Below are 13,547 nucleotides of genomic sequence, written 5' to 3' on the forward strand. Positions count from 1 at the left end.
CGTTTTGCCGAGGAAGGGGTGGGATATGTGTATACAACGGCGTTACAAACTAACCCCATGCATTTCTATGGAGGATTTTTTGAGTGCTGTGTCTCCTCATTAGAAAGTCTCTGGCTTCACTGCACAGCCTTGTGCAACAGACCAGGTTCCTCCAAAATGATGCCTCCATCCACAACGATGCCGATGTCCTCATGTTCCAAGGGGTGGTTTTCTCTCGACACCTCCTTGCCATGGATATCCTGTACAAAATTTAAAAAGCTGCTTTAGGTTGACGCTTGAGAAAAGGTACGAGCTGGGAGCTGGCTTAAAGGTTTTTGGCTTAAAAATGGACATAAAAATAAATGGGACCATTGATGAGTTAACACCCTTTATTGCAATTTCATCATGCACTTTATTAGTGTTACTTACCATGTACATGTATGAGAGAATCATCATCTTCACCAAAATAAAGGCACAGGGTCTTGATGGCTGCCTCCCTCCTCAGATGTACAGTCTCTGTCTGTTCAGATACAGGGATATTAATTATTTTGTGAAAATACAATCAATACTCTAAATAATAATAACCTCTATTTCTAAAGCACTTTTAATACGGAAGATTCAGTTCAGAGTGCTTTACAACAGATAACAGGCATTTGGCAAGCATTTCTTTGGTTGAAACACACCCCATAATCACGTCCCAACTAAGCAGCGTCAGACTTAAATTCTGACAGGAATTGAGTATGACGACATCAGGCTAATAAGTGAGTGTACCAGTCAGGGCTTAAATTTCACTGCGGGATTGCGGGTATTGCGCATAATTTGGTCAAGTCCCGCAACTCTAGCCATCATAATGCGAGAAATTCCCGCATACACTTTTACAGCCTGTCTGATGACGTTAATATAGCCTAATCATTAAGTGGCGAGTTGAATTGAACATAGCCTCATGCAGACGCACACACACAACGGAGAGAGAGAGAGAGAGAGAGAACCACTTTTGCGCTTACGCCAAATAGGCTACGCTTACCATGGCAAACTTTTACATCTGGAAAGAGCTCCTTGGTAACGATCCTGCTAGCTCAGGTCACGTCAACACTTGATCCCAGAAAGATTGTCTTCGACATGTTAGTTTTTGAACATTTATTGTATCTAATGACATAGAAAACATAATAATTTGCATACACATACCGCGACTATGCACAACTTTTATTCACTAGCTTAACTATAGCCTAAAACCGCCAGGTTGAAGGGGGCTAATTACTCCATAGAATTACTCTCATGTATTTTCTTAAAGTGACAGGCACTCAATTACACCTACTCATCAGCAATGTGCACTCAATTGGACCTACACACCACATTAAAGATATGCCTAAGTGTTATAGGTTAAACGTCAATATGAGGCATTCAAATTACTAAATATGTTTAGCTACTAGTAATTACTAGTAAAATGCTAAATGCATTATTAAATAAATACACTCTATATGAATTCAAAAATATATGATAGAAACATATCACATAAGCTATCATTTTCAGTGTGTGTTTGTGTGTGTGGAGAGAGTCAAGCAGAATCTAGGATGTCCACTGTTGTGAATGATCCCACTACAGTATATATTACTGATGACGTCAGGGTGGTGGGGGCCCCAAAATCAAACACTTTTTTAAAAAAAGTATCGAAGTATTGAAATCGCAATTCTTGACTTGGTATCAGAATCGACCCCCCCTCCCCCCCAAATTGTATAAATCCCCCCTACATGAATAACCTAAGGGGGGAATTCCCCCCCATTTTGAAAAATGAATTTTAAGCCCTGCCAGTTGGGGAAGGAACAATGTGAGCAAAGGGAAAATGAGTGAGTGGGTGAATGTATGACGACTCATGTAGTCGTATCAATCCTGAGGAGTCCAGTTATAGTTAGACACAAAATTATAATGCCTCTATCTGTCACTATGTTGTAATAAGGCACATAAGAGCAGTGTGTGAGTAGGGTGACTAAGTAATGGCAGTAGCAGAAACAGATCCAATGTGATCATTGTATTCAATATGTAAGAGAAGTAAACAATAATAGTAATACAAACTTACACCTTGCAAAATCCTCAAATGTTTGGCCATTTTATGTCCTTTAAACCTTCTTCTGGAACTTATGACCTTCTTCTTCTGGAAAACGGCGGTCACTGGACATCCAAGGTTACGCATCTTTGACCTGTAGCTTGCCTGAATACCAAAGCACCACAGGCATTTCCTGATCCAGTCATCAAGCAAGGACATTTCTCAATACCTGTAACTAAAGAGGATAGAAACACATTTATAATGTAAATTAGGGCTGTCAATCGATTAAAATCGATTAATCTAATAATTACATACTCTGTGATTAATTAATCTAAATATATAATTTTTGATGTGAAAGTATTTTAAATATTTCAATTCAAATGAATCATTGAATAATCAGCATTAGTGACATTGAAGTTCAAAGACTCTTTTATTATGCTTTTTATTGTGCTTCGGGAAGAAGTTTTTTCACATACAAGGCATTTCAGGCCACAGATATAACCTAGGGGACACAATGAAAATAAATTAACACTCCCCTCAATGTCAACACTTATTTCTTTGCATTGATGTGCAACTATAGAGTTGATGAACTCCAGTGATATGCTAATTCCTTGCTGCAGACATTGCAGAGGACTTTATTTTCAACACTTTATTTTTTTATCAACACCATCAGGCCATTTTTTAAAAGTAAATGTTCCAATCAATGATTCAGGCAGCACGTTTTCTTCTCTCTCCTTCATTTTACATTCTAATTTTTGCTGACTAGAACGGCTCGGGGTCAAAGGTCATACGGAATCGATTAATCTGCACTAATTTTTTTAATCAGTTATTTTTTCTGAAATTAATTAATCAGTTATTTTGACAGCCCTAATATAAATATAAAGTATACATTTATGAGATATACTTATTTAATACATACACAAATGGTACTAGTTAATCAAACGATTTTGACACTTAATTTAATTGCCATTTGATTATCTTACAATCTACCAACAATAGCTACACAGCCCTGCTTGATGGTCTGACTGTCCCCTTGGAGGGAACACATTTCGAATTTCAACACCATGGAACAAATAAAATGTTCAACCAAGACCTGCTTAACAGGTGCGTAGCATCAGCCTGTCCAGATCTTGCACTGCTGTTGAGTTCGAGAAATGCCACCACCACCACACATATTCAGCGCTGGCAATGACATTATTGAGAAAATAGTGGTACTCCATTACTGACAGAATAAATCAACACGTTTCTAAACCTAGCGTAAATGTGGCTTTTGCCCAACAATGTCCGAGTTATGACCTGACCTAATCACTCACGATACATGCGTCCAATTTCTTTCCTTTTTACATGTACCTTGGCTTATATTCTGAGTCTCCAAACAAACGTATTTGTCCGTTGACTCCACAGGGGTCGGTGAAAACGTGTTCGGTTAGCTAACTAGCTAACTTTAAGGTGAACCATATTTCAGGCAAGATCTATGTTCCAATTCAGTTAGCAGCTAATGTTAATTGTACAAACTTTAATGGGTCCACTGAGTTTCAACAACCTATTGTCTAACATTAAGGTCTATATTTATTTTGAAGTTATTCAATCAATTACGTCGAGGAGATAATAAAAGTAAACTTTAAGATGAACTTGTTAGCCAAGTTAACCTTATATTGGAGTAGGTAAAGTTAACGTTAGCTAGCTTGCTAGACGATTTCTTAAATATTCAAGAAAACAGCTCTATCGTGTCAAATAAAGCAATTAAAGACACTCCAAATTTCTAATGGTAAACTGACTATCAAATGAGGTTTAATAATATACCACTTACCGTTAAAAGTCAAAACCGAAGGTTTCAAGTGCAGATCTCTTCAAGCCAACGGAACCGTTTGCAAAATGGAGGACAATCGTCTTTTGGCAGCCAAATAAACGCCTGCGCAGCACCGCCTCTGAAGCAAAACCCCTTTTTTTCTTGCAGATATTACTTAACTGACATTAGTTTTTTCTAAAACACAAACAAATCTGAAGCGAAACCCTTTTTTTCTTGCAAATATTACTTATCTGAAATGAGTTTTTGCAAAACACAAACAAATTGAGTATATAAATACAGTTTCATTTAGGGAAAAATTACTACATGTCAAACTCAGTGTATACTTGTCAGTGAGCCTCCATGTCTTTTTGTCTGTCTGTCCCCAAACACACATAGACACACACACACACACACACAAACACACACACACACACACACTGTCCTCATCGTACACCATTATATACTCGTAGGACACTCGCTTCTAAAAAAAACTGTATAGGCCTACTTTATGTATACTTCTCTCTAACACTTAGACAAACATGTACATAAACACGTAGGCTACTATCCAAACTCTATGGCTGTCTCTCTCTCTGTCACGCTACCTCTCTCTCTATGTGTCTATCCATGTCCCACTATCTCTGTTCATAAAACAGGATGTAGGACATTTACATCCTGAGATATTTTCATGAGTTTCTTTTGCACAGCTCTAGTGTCTCTCAAATGAGCTTTCAGCTAGTTCCTACGTTGTCTCTCAAATAAGCTCTCAGACTCAGCTAGTTCCTATGTTGCCTCTCAGAGCTATCAGCTAGTTCTATCGTTGTCTCTCAGATGAGCTATCAGCTAGTTCCTACGTTGCCTCCCAGATGAGCTATCAGCTAGTTCTTCCACTGCTGCTACAAAGCTCCAAAGGGTCTGATGAGAGTCATGACGAGTGGCAAACATGGCTGTTTGACATTAGCCCTGAAACCACTCATCCATGAAGGGAAACAATGCTTTCGTGAACATGCCAAACGCACAGTCATCTTAGTCCATCAATTACACAGCTGTAGAGGAGGGGCTGTAGTAAACAAGAAACACTTTCAAGCAGGGCTTCAAACGGCCTCAGAGAGAGAACTCTGTCAGCCAAGGCAAGGCAGTCCAAGGCCCCTCAACTGAGAACAACACACGGGCCTGGTTTGTCTTGTAGTGTGAACTTATTCAGGACAGCCTGGAGTCAGAGGCCTTTACACACACACACACACACAAACATACACACACACACTCATAAGAAACACTTACTAAATCTTTGAATCTGTATCAAGCTTAGATCATCTCCGACATGTTCTTTCTTGTTTATTAGGGACAATGAACATTAATAAACACCAGCGTGAATTTGCATGAGTTTGCCCAAAGTCTGTTTTTCATCTGGTGTCCCTGAGTGAGTCCAGTCGTTGGACTTTCCAAAGTGGGTCTTCATCGCTGTGCGTTCAGGTTCCTCCTGTGATGCCCTGCGGGCCCAGCAGGACGAACAGGCCTTTCATCCTGCAGACGAGTTGGCGTCCCTCAGCCTTGACGTGACGATCTGCACTTTGTCTGCGCTTCAAGTGGACGGGTGGTGGGCATTCATCCAGACCCATCCTGACTCGCTCAACAATTTTATTCTAAGAGGTAGATTCCTTTTAAAACAGCCTTGCAACGTAGAGCTGGGAGAGAAACCTGCAGTCGGCCATGTTTTTGTACTGTACGTGCTACTATGTGGATGGTCTGAGTCTGGTCTGGTCTGTGGTCTGGTCTGAGCCTGCCATGGCCATGCCTGACGACCCTTTCACATGTTTTGACAAAGTCCACAAGTTGGAATTACATCTCTGCCAACCAACCCGCCACAAACACCACACAACGGGGAGAGCAAAATGTCCTCTCCTGTTTGATATTTTGTACTTTTCCACCAGTGGTGGACATAGTGACATAATTGTGTTGCTGTTCTGACTAATGTAATGCTCTCATGCACACACACATGGACATTATTTCTGTGAGAAAAGGCTTTTTGTTATCTACCTCTAGTATCAAATGGCCTCTCCTGCAACTATTTCTTCATTTTGATAAAACCAGAGGAAGAAGAGATTTGCTGTAACAGCTTCAGAGGTCTGTGTCGGGTTGTAGATTATAGTGCCCTCACAGTGAGCACAGGCAGTAAGATCTCCAGCAGCACGACGAGGAAAACACCTTGTCTGCCATCTGGTTTGGCCCAGTCTGGTTCATAATTACCCACTCATCTCGTCAGCATGCAACGTGTTCCTCCACTGATAATTGTGCACACTGTTCCCGTTTGCCTAATGAAAAAGCGTCACATCACTGTACTCATAGACATCTCTCCTCACCTGCCTCATAAACATGCATACTTTCCATACTTCCCATCTCACCAGGCTCCTGGATGCTTTCAGTGTCATATGGCATGCAGCATCTGTTTCAGCCAAGACTTTATAGTGGATACACATATGGGCTCCCTTACAGTCTGACTGCAGGGTGGGCCCAGGTGATCAACTAGTTATGCTTTCAGAGATGGTGAGAGGGTTCAAGAGCACCCCCTTTCTGTGGAATTTTCTAAATTTTCTCTCATTTGCGATGCTACTTCAGAAGCCATCCCAGGCGCATTTCCCCCGCATTTCCCCGGCTTCAGGTATGCTTTGAGTGTTATTGAGTATTTTTCACCCTGAAGTGTCAACCTGGTAGGTCAAATACCTGGCAGATAAGGTTCAACTAAACTAAACCTATACATATCACACATCATGTGAACGAGCGGAATCTAAGCTTTCCAATGATATTAGCGCCAAGTTCCTGTGATGGTTCGCGAGAAATTTAACCGACATGCAATTTAGGCTAATCATTTTTGCATTTTGCACACAGTGCACATGGGTGCACCCATTACTCTCGGTTAAATATCTCACTAACCCTTCACACAACATGTGGCAAGCCCAATATCACAATAAACAGCAAACCATACCGAATACGAGGATATAAAGCATGCCTCTGTGCAATAAGTGGTTCCTGAGTAATCCGGTTTTGAAGTTGCAGCACATTTCTACATAGCCTCATTGGGGCGAAGTTATAATGTATTCTAATGTAAACTATTTGTCAGTACATTTTTTGTAAATTGCTCAGCCATAGATTATCCCACTATCATGGTTCTTATATTGTCAGGTTCCAGCCAATCCCACACAGATAAATGAATATATTTCTATTGGCATGCTTCCTAGTGACATTAATGCAAAAATATGAAGAAAATCAAATAATGAGACACAAATATTGATATAAAGCCTGACATAAGCCATATGCAAACATTCACATCACGTTCCCAGATATGGGTACATCCTGAAAAAGGAACAACATGTAGGCTATAGGCTAGATGGCCATTACAATGACCAATATATCATCTTAAATGAACTAGCTGAATAACACAGGTGACCACTTCTGCATAATTTCATGGAGTGCTGAAATGTACACACATTTGAAATGTACACACGAACTGTGAAATGTAGCATATATGTTTTGTGGTTGTGAACTTATTGCAATATCACCATAACTATAACCACCTGTGTGTGCATGGTTATAATTCTGAAGTGCAAAATATCTTAGGCTACAGCACAAATATTTCCATAGAAATAAGCAAGTCTGACCAAACATTTCTTAAATTCTTACAAAACACCCTTAGGATGACATAGCATCAGATGAACGCAGGTTCAGGCCAAGGTCCTACAGTAGTAGTAGATCCCTTTGATACCAATGTTAATTAAACTCTGGGACCCTGGTCCATACACCTGAGAACCAATGATGTACGTTTTGTTTTACGGTAATAATGCTGAATGAGCCAAACAAAAATTTCCGCAGCAAAATTTTGGTTGGCCCCACGAAATCTCACTCCAAGGTTTTTTGAAAAGTTGGCAGCCCTGGGGTAGCACTGGGTAACAGTGAAAATGTACACATGGTGAAAATGTGCCGTGTTTTGGTTTTGATTAAAGCTCTGTGAAAATGGAAATGAAGCTATGATGGGTACACATCCCATGTACCCAGGGTGCGATTTGTAGGGGTTGTCTGGTTTTCCTATCCCTACCTCTGCTAAATTATTTTTATCCCCGGTGGGGACAACATTTATCTCCCTCTGCCCCTCATATTGATTAATGCTACTTCATATAAGTAAAGAGCTGCAACGTGAGAACAGTCTAGTAGGCTAGCCTACATAATAATCTGACATCAGAAATGCACCGTCACCGTCAGCACTCATGCTGCTGACACAGTGGCTGCGTGATAACTTAATTTGGCCTTGATCGTGCAGGACATTTCAGAATGTCGAGTGTGTAATCCATCATAAATGGCTAGTTTCAATGGAAAACTTGGACAAATGAAAGAAAACGAGAAGGATTCAGTGAAGCATATAGTCATATTTTAGAACCTTCAAAATTAGAAAACTGATGCAACTGAGATGGAGGACAACTGCACGTAGAGTAGAACGAACGCCTATTGTCCGAAGGAACTTACATTAAATGAGGAGATTTTTGCTGAATGTCACAAAAAGTGTTACAGAGATTGCTTGGCATCGCTTATTCAATGGCTCTCTACCGAAACACCTGTAGTTTGCGGAGGACGAACGAGAAAGCATTCGTTTGATAAATCAGCCAGTAGGCTAGGCCTAGTAGACAAATAACTTTCAGAAATAATCTGTACTGCAAAAACAAATGTTGGTGGGTATTTAAACTATCTAGCGGGTGTTTTAACAGCTGCAAGAAATAGAAGCTTCATGGTCTTTATGTTCTGGTTCGTAAATTATTTTCATAAAACTTCAAGTTGCCCTATAACTTTACTCTCCAAACTCTTCACTGCACTGTAGCCAATTAACTGACAGTATGATAGTAGGCTATTTATGTTCTGTAGGCTACAATAAACACATTTATTTTTTCAACTTTTGCTATATACGCGACTTGGCTACTGAGCGCAAATCAGCAGGAGAGAGAATGCACGTAGCCTCACATGGCGTGTAGCGCAATGTGTAGGCTATTTGGTTACCAACTAACACTGTTAGCCAATTCACTAACTTAAGACTTCAGTGCCATCATATACAACGTTTTTTACACAACAAATACAGAAAGGATGGAGGCAGCAAAAGTAGAGGAGTCATTTCAGATGGGGCAAGAACAAGGTGAATTTGTATGCTTGTCAAAACGTAGTCCTACCCTGCATTAGAGGAGCTGATCATCATACCAAGCACACTCGCTGTTTAAAGTCATACACCACGGTAAACTAAAACTAAAAAACTTTTTTTTTGGGGGTTACAAACTTATTCAAATTCATCCCCCCCTCTGGTTTTTACACAAATCACACCCTGCGTGTACCAATCACTATGGCAACAGTCACCGTGTACCAATCACTACAGTAACAGTCACCGTGTACCAATCACTACGGCTACACTCACAGCGTACCAATCCCTATGGCTACAGTCACCGTGTACCAATCACTACAGTAACACTCACCGTGTACCAATCACTACGGCTACAGTCACCGTGTACCAATCACTATGGCTACAGTCACCGTGTACCAATCACTACTGCTACAGTCGCCACTGTGCTTGTTTCCCAGAAGCCTCTGTGAACAACTGGAATGCTTGTTGGATAATTAGAGGAATCTCCTTCAATCAGAGAACCTAAGTTACAAAGTAACCAACCGTTCTCTATCATCTCCACTATCTCTCTAACCTGACTCTCGCCAAATGAATTTCGTTCCACCTAGCTCCGCCTAGCTCCACTCACATCCATCTGGGATCGGTTCCGTTGAGAGTGATTTCGGCACCAGATTGTATGGTAGAGCCAATCAGGACGCAGGGCGGGAGTTTCATAGATGTGACGTAGCGTACAAGCGACTGTGAGACTGTTCTCAGCGTCACAGGTTGGCTTTGATGTGAGTGGTTGAAGTAGCACGTCAATAGATGACGGACAAGTGGCTTATCCAATCATATGCAAGCATTTTTGATTAGGCCCCGCCTTCTGAAGCACCACTCCAATGGATTGATCCCAGATGGATGAGTGGAGCTAGGCGGAACGAAATTTATCTGGCGAGAGTCAGATTACTATCTCTCCACTCCATTACATATTCCATGTACAGGTGACTGGAGAGATAGTCTCTTTACTCAGAGAGCCTACAAAGTAATCAACCGTTACATCACTGTAGCCTATGGAAGTTCAACCACATAGGACACAAAGGAGTTAGGATTCTTTCTTTAAGTTTATTCACCAGTGTGTAGGTAGCAGCTAGTAACCAAAAATAGTCTCTGGCATTCAACCAAAATACGTTAGCATGAATTGGTAATGTTGAAGCTTTGTTCTCTCTAACTAAAATACAGCAGTGGGCTTACAGTACTTTCTAAAACCAAACAAACATACACACAGTCTTAGAAATGGATAACAACACTTAACATGTCTAATATCAAAATAAAAAGTAGTTTCAAGATCTCACTTACATCTTCAGCAGTTACAGCAAATTATAGTAGTTACAGCAAATGTGGACGAATAATCCTCAAACTTCATTAGCACCTATAGCACAAACATTTCACGTTTCTAACAGCATATTAAACACTCACTTTAACTCACTCAACTACTGTGTGGAAAAGCTATTTACCAGGAAATGTTCTTAATATCGATACACAACAGCTTAACGTGCTTTCTCTCGTAGCCTCCTCGGGTAAAAAAGAGCGGGTTCCAACTCACGCAGGAAAGTACTAATGAAGTAGGCTAACTATATACAATTCGTCAGAAGAATTGGCAACTACCGCCCCCTACTGGGTATACATATTACTCTAGATATTGCATCCAACTACAAATAGTAGACAACCATTTTTTTAGGTTTAGTGTATGACAATGTGAACCTTTGATCTCAATAGAAAACAATAAAAGAAAACAAATGAAAAATCTCACAATATAAAAGATGAACCATAAATGTAGTAATTTAATCCCTTCTTTTTACCACCTGGTTACATCATCATAGACTTATGCTGCATAATTTGCAATTCATGTAAAAGATTGTCATGGTAAATATATTAAAATAATAGTGCAAAGATTGTAGATTGTACACTCTTAAAAGAAATGTGTTGAAAACAACACAACTTGCATTGTTTTAACACATAAGAGTGATTAAACAAAACCCTGTTGGAAAACTTTGGTCAGATAATTTGTTATCGTCCTTATTTCTACTTACTGATTTACAATTTTCTTGATTTATGCTTCCTTTGTTCCATGTGTGATGTTGGCTGGAGTGTGTCTGTTTCAGAGGTACCAGTCACTGTGTTCTATCATAAATCACCAACCATCCACATGAGAGACAGTGCCATAAAAACAGTTTTGCAATAAATGCCCGATGAAGGACATTTCTTTAGACTCTTATTTCTGATGTGTGTGTTTGTGTGTGCATGAGAACAGAAAATCTGATGTATGTGTTTAATTTCCACTGTTTACAAGGTGTAAGAAATACAAAATCAATGAATGCACATCTGAACTGTTCATGTATATATACTCTGGAGAGTGAATGGAAAATGGACAAGTTAGTCATTTCTAGGGAATGAGTACTGTAAACTGGTGGTTGATGAACTCCCAATGTATATAACCTTGGTGAGTTGTCTATGTAAAATGTGCTTTAGATCAGCATCGGAATTACAGACCCAGATTGACAAATGAAAAAATAACACCGATGTGAACATAGCTTGTTGAAATAGATGGTCTTCATTACGAGACAGCACAGATGAGAGCAGGCCGCTTTTGAATTGAATTCTCATCTATTTTAAACCTCAGAAGAGCAAACACAGATCATGCTTTCTTGACTTTCTCTTGATCACCAATGAAAACATAAAAAAGAGGAGATTGACAGACACAAACAATAGTGAATGGGTCAGTTCACCCATATGCTGGTCTGGAGCACAGCTTTTCTGCAGTGTTTCATGGAGAAAACTGCTGGGTTTCATTTACATTTGCCTATATCCATTTAGTAATCCACAACAAATTGGAATATAACCATATAACATTTGAATGTCACTCAGCAACTGTAGGATGACATCAGAAAAATGTGCAGTGGTCTCAATTTAGTCAAGTGAAAAACAAATATTGCAATGACGCCTCCACGGCTCTGTATTAAATTAATGTAATACTCATTTTCTTTCCGGTGCAAAACAAGAATAATTTTAATGCAAAAAAAATAACTGTTTGTAGCCTATATCTACTCAAACCAAACAACTCTGAAATGTATAAAACTGAACTGGCAGAGCAGATATTACAGTATCTTATGAACATTACAAGCAGTTCCAGAAGCACAGCTCGGAATTTGGTGAAGGCTTACAGTATATTATCTCTGGCTTTTCTCTGATGTCAGTATAAAGGATGGCACAGACGCTCCTCAGGATGGGAATTGCATTGGCCATCAAAGGTTTAAACGTGTATTGAATATTAGGACAGAACAGTGGAGCAGTGGTAAATATTACGAGAAACATCAATTAATCTGACTCCATAGAATTAAGAACTTCACCTTGAATAATGACCAAGTAGTTTATCAACTATAGCAGAGTAGTGGCATGGCATATAAGAAGAAATATATAAATGGTGGGTGAATTAACAACTTATTACCAGTTCATCATAAAGGTAGATGTGACCAATATCACTTAACATTGAATGTAAGGGAAAACTCAGATAGGTCATATACTATAACAAAGTACAGTAATAAAAGAACTAAGCTTAACCAAATAACAAATGTAAATGCCAATTTAAAAAGTTAGGATGTCAAATACATCAGATATATGATGAAACAAATCATCAAATATAAAGGAAATAAATTAAACTCCAAAGAAAGGAGAGAGAAAGAGGGAGAGAGAGAGAAAGAGAGAGACAGGGAGAGAGCGGCCAGAGAGAGCAAGGCCTCCTCCAGAAGAGTGTGCAGGCAGGGCAGAGCCAAGCCAGTCAAAGACAACAGGCAGAATAGAAGGGAAGAGAAAAGGGGGAGAAGAATCGGTGTCCTTCCACAAACATGCATGCCGTCTATATGTTAATATGTTACTGTAAGTTGTTTTACTTGACTCGCAGTGGCTCAAACGCATAGTGCATTCTCTGTTGGGATAGTGATGACAGACAAACCGAGAGGGATGAATGACAGCAGCAGGGTTTCCCTTTATCTCATACAAATCGTACAGCCTCGTTCACAGTCTAATTTATAATACTGTTCTGTCATGGAATTGCACTGAATTGATTCTCAAAACAAAATGTGTTCTGTATCAGTTCAATACGAAACACATCTTTTTCCTTTTTTAAATACGTTACGTCAAACACATAAAACAAAACAAAGAAAATGCAAAAGTGTCTCAAATCTACTGTTTATTGTGATTGCAAGGTTCTAACTCAAAGTCAGCGATTGCACAGGAAATCGTGTTTGTTTATGTTTATGCTTATATTTAAATGTATTATTATTATTATTATTATTATTTTTTTTTTTTTTTAACCAAGGACCAAACAAAATACACCAGAGAGGTAACAGAGAGGTACCCCTTCCTTCAGTATTCCCAGAGAAACTCCACACAGGGTTTCGTTTTTGTTTGGGGACAGGCTGCCCCCACTTTCTTCCCAGTTTTCAGAGCCTCTGTGGGCTGCCTACAGATTTTTTGAAGTGTACTCATGAAATGGGCAGCTAGAGGGTCGTGAGGAGATGATTGCTGAATGTGAAAATATTGTTATGGGCTTG

General features: G+C 39.5%; 1 long non-coding RNA gene across 2 annotated transcripts; it reads right to left on the minus strand.

Annotated features, from left to right (window-relative positions):
• Positions 1 to 218: 218 nt before the first annotated feature.
• LOC125306353 lies at positions 219 to 3,906 on the minus strand. Of its 2 annotated transcripts, XR_007195547.1 has the most exons (4): positions 3,831 to 3,906; positions 2,054 to 2,255; positions 409 to 499; positions 219 to 239 (listed from the first exon to the last, which is right to left on the minus strand). It is a non-coding gene; the product is annotated as an uncharacterized LOC125306353 (long non-coding RNA). The 2 variants fall into 2 exon arrangements; XR_007195546.1 differs by lacking the exon at positions 219 to 239 and having other exon boundaries at positions 358 to 499.
• Between the last annotated feature and the right edge of the window lie 9,641 nt (positions 3,907 to 13,547).

Source organism: Alosa alosa, chromosome 13, assembly GCF_017589495.1.
Source record: "Alosa alosa isolate M-15738 ecotype Scorff River chromosome 13, AALO_Geno_1.1, whole genome shotgun sequence".
Taxonomy (NCBI): Eukaryota; Metazoa; Chordata; class Actinopteri; order Clupeiformes; family Clupeidae; genus Alosa; species Alosa alosa.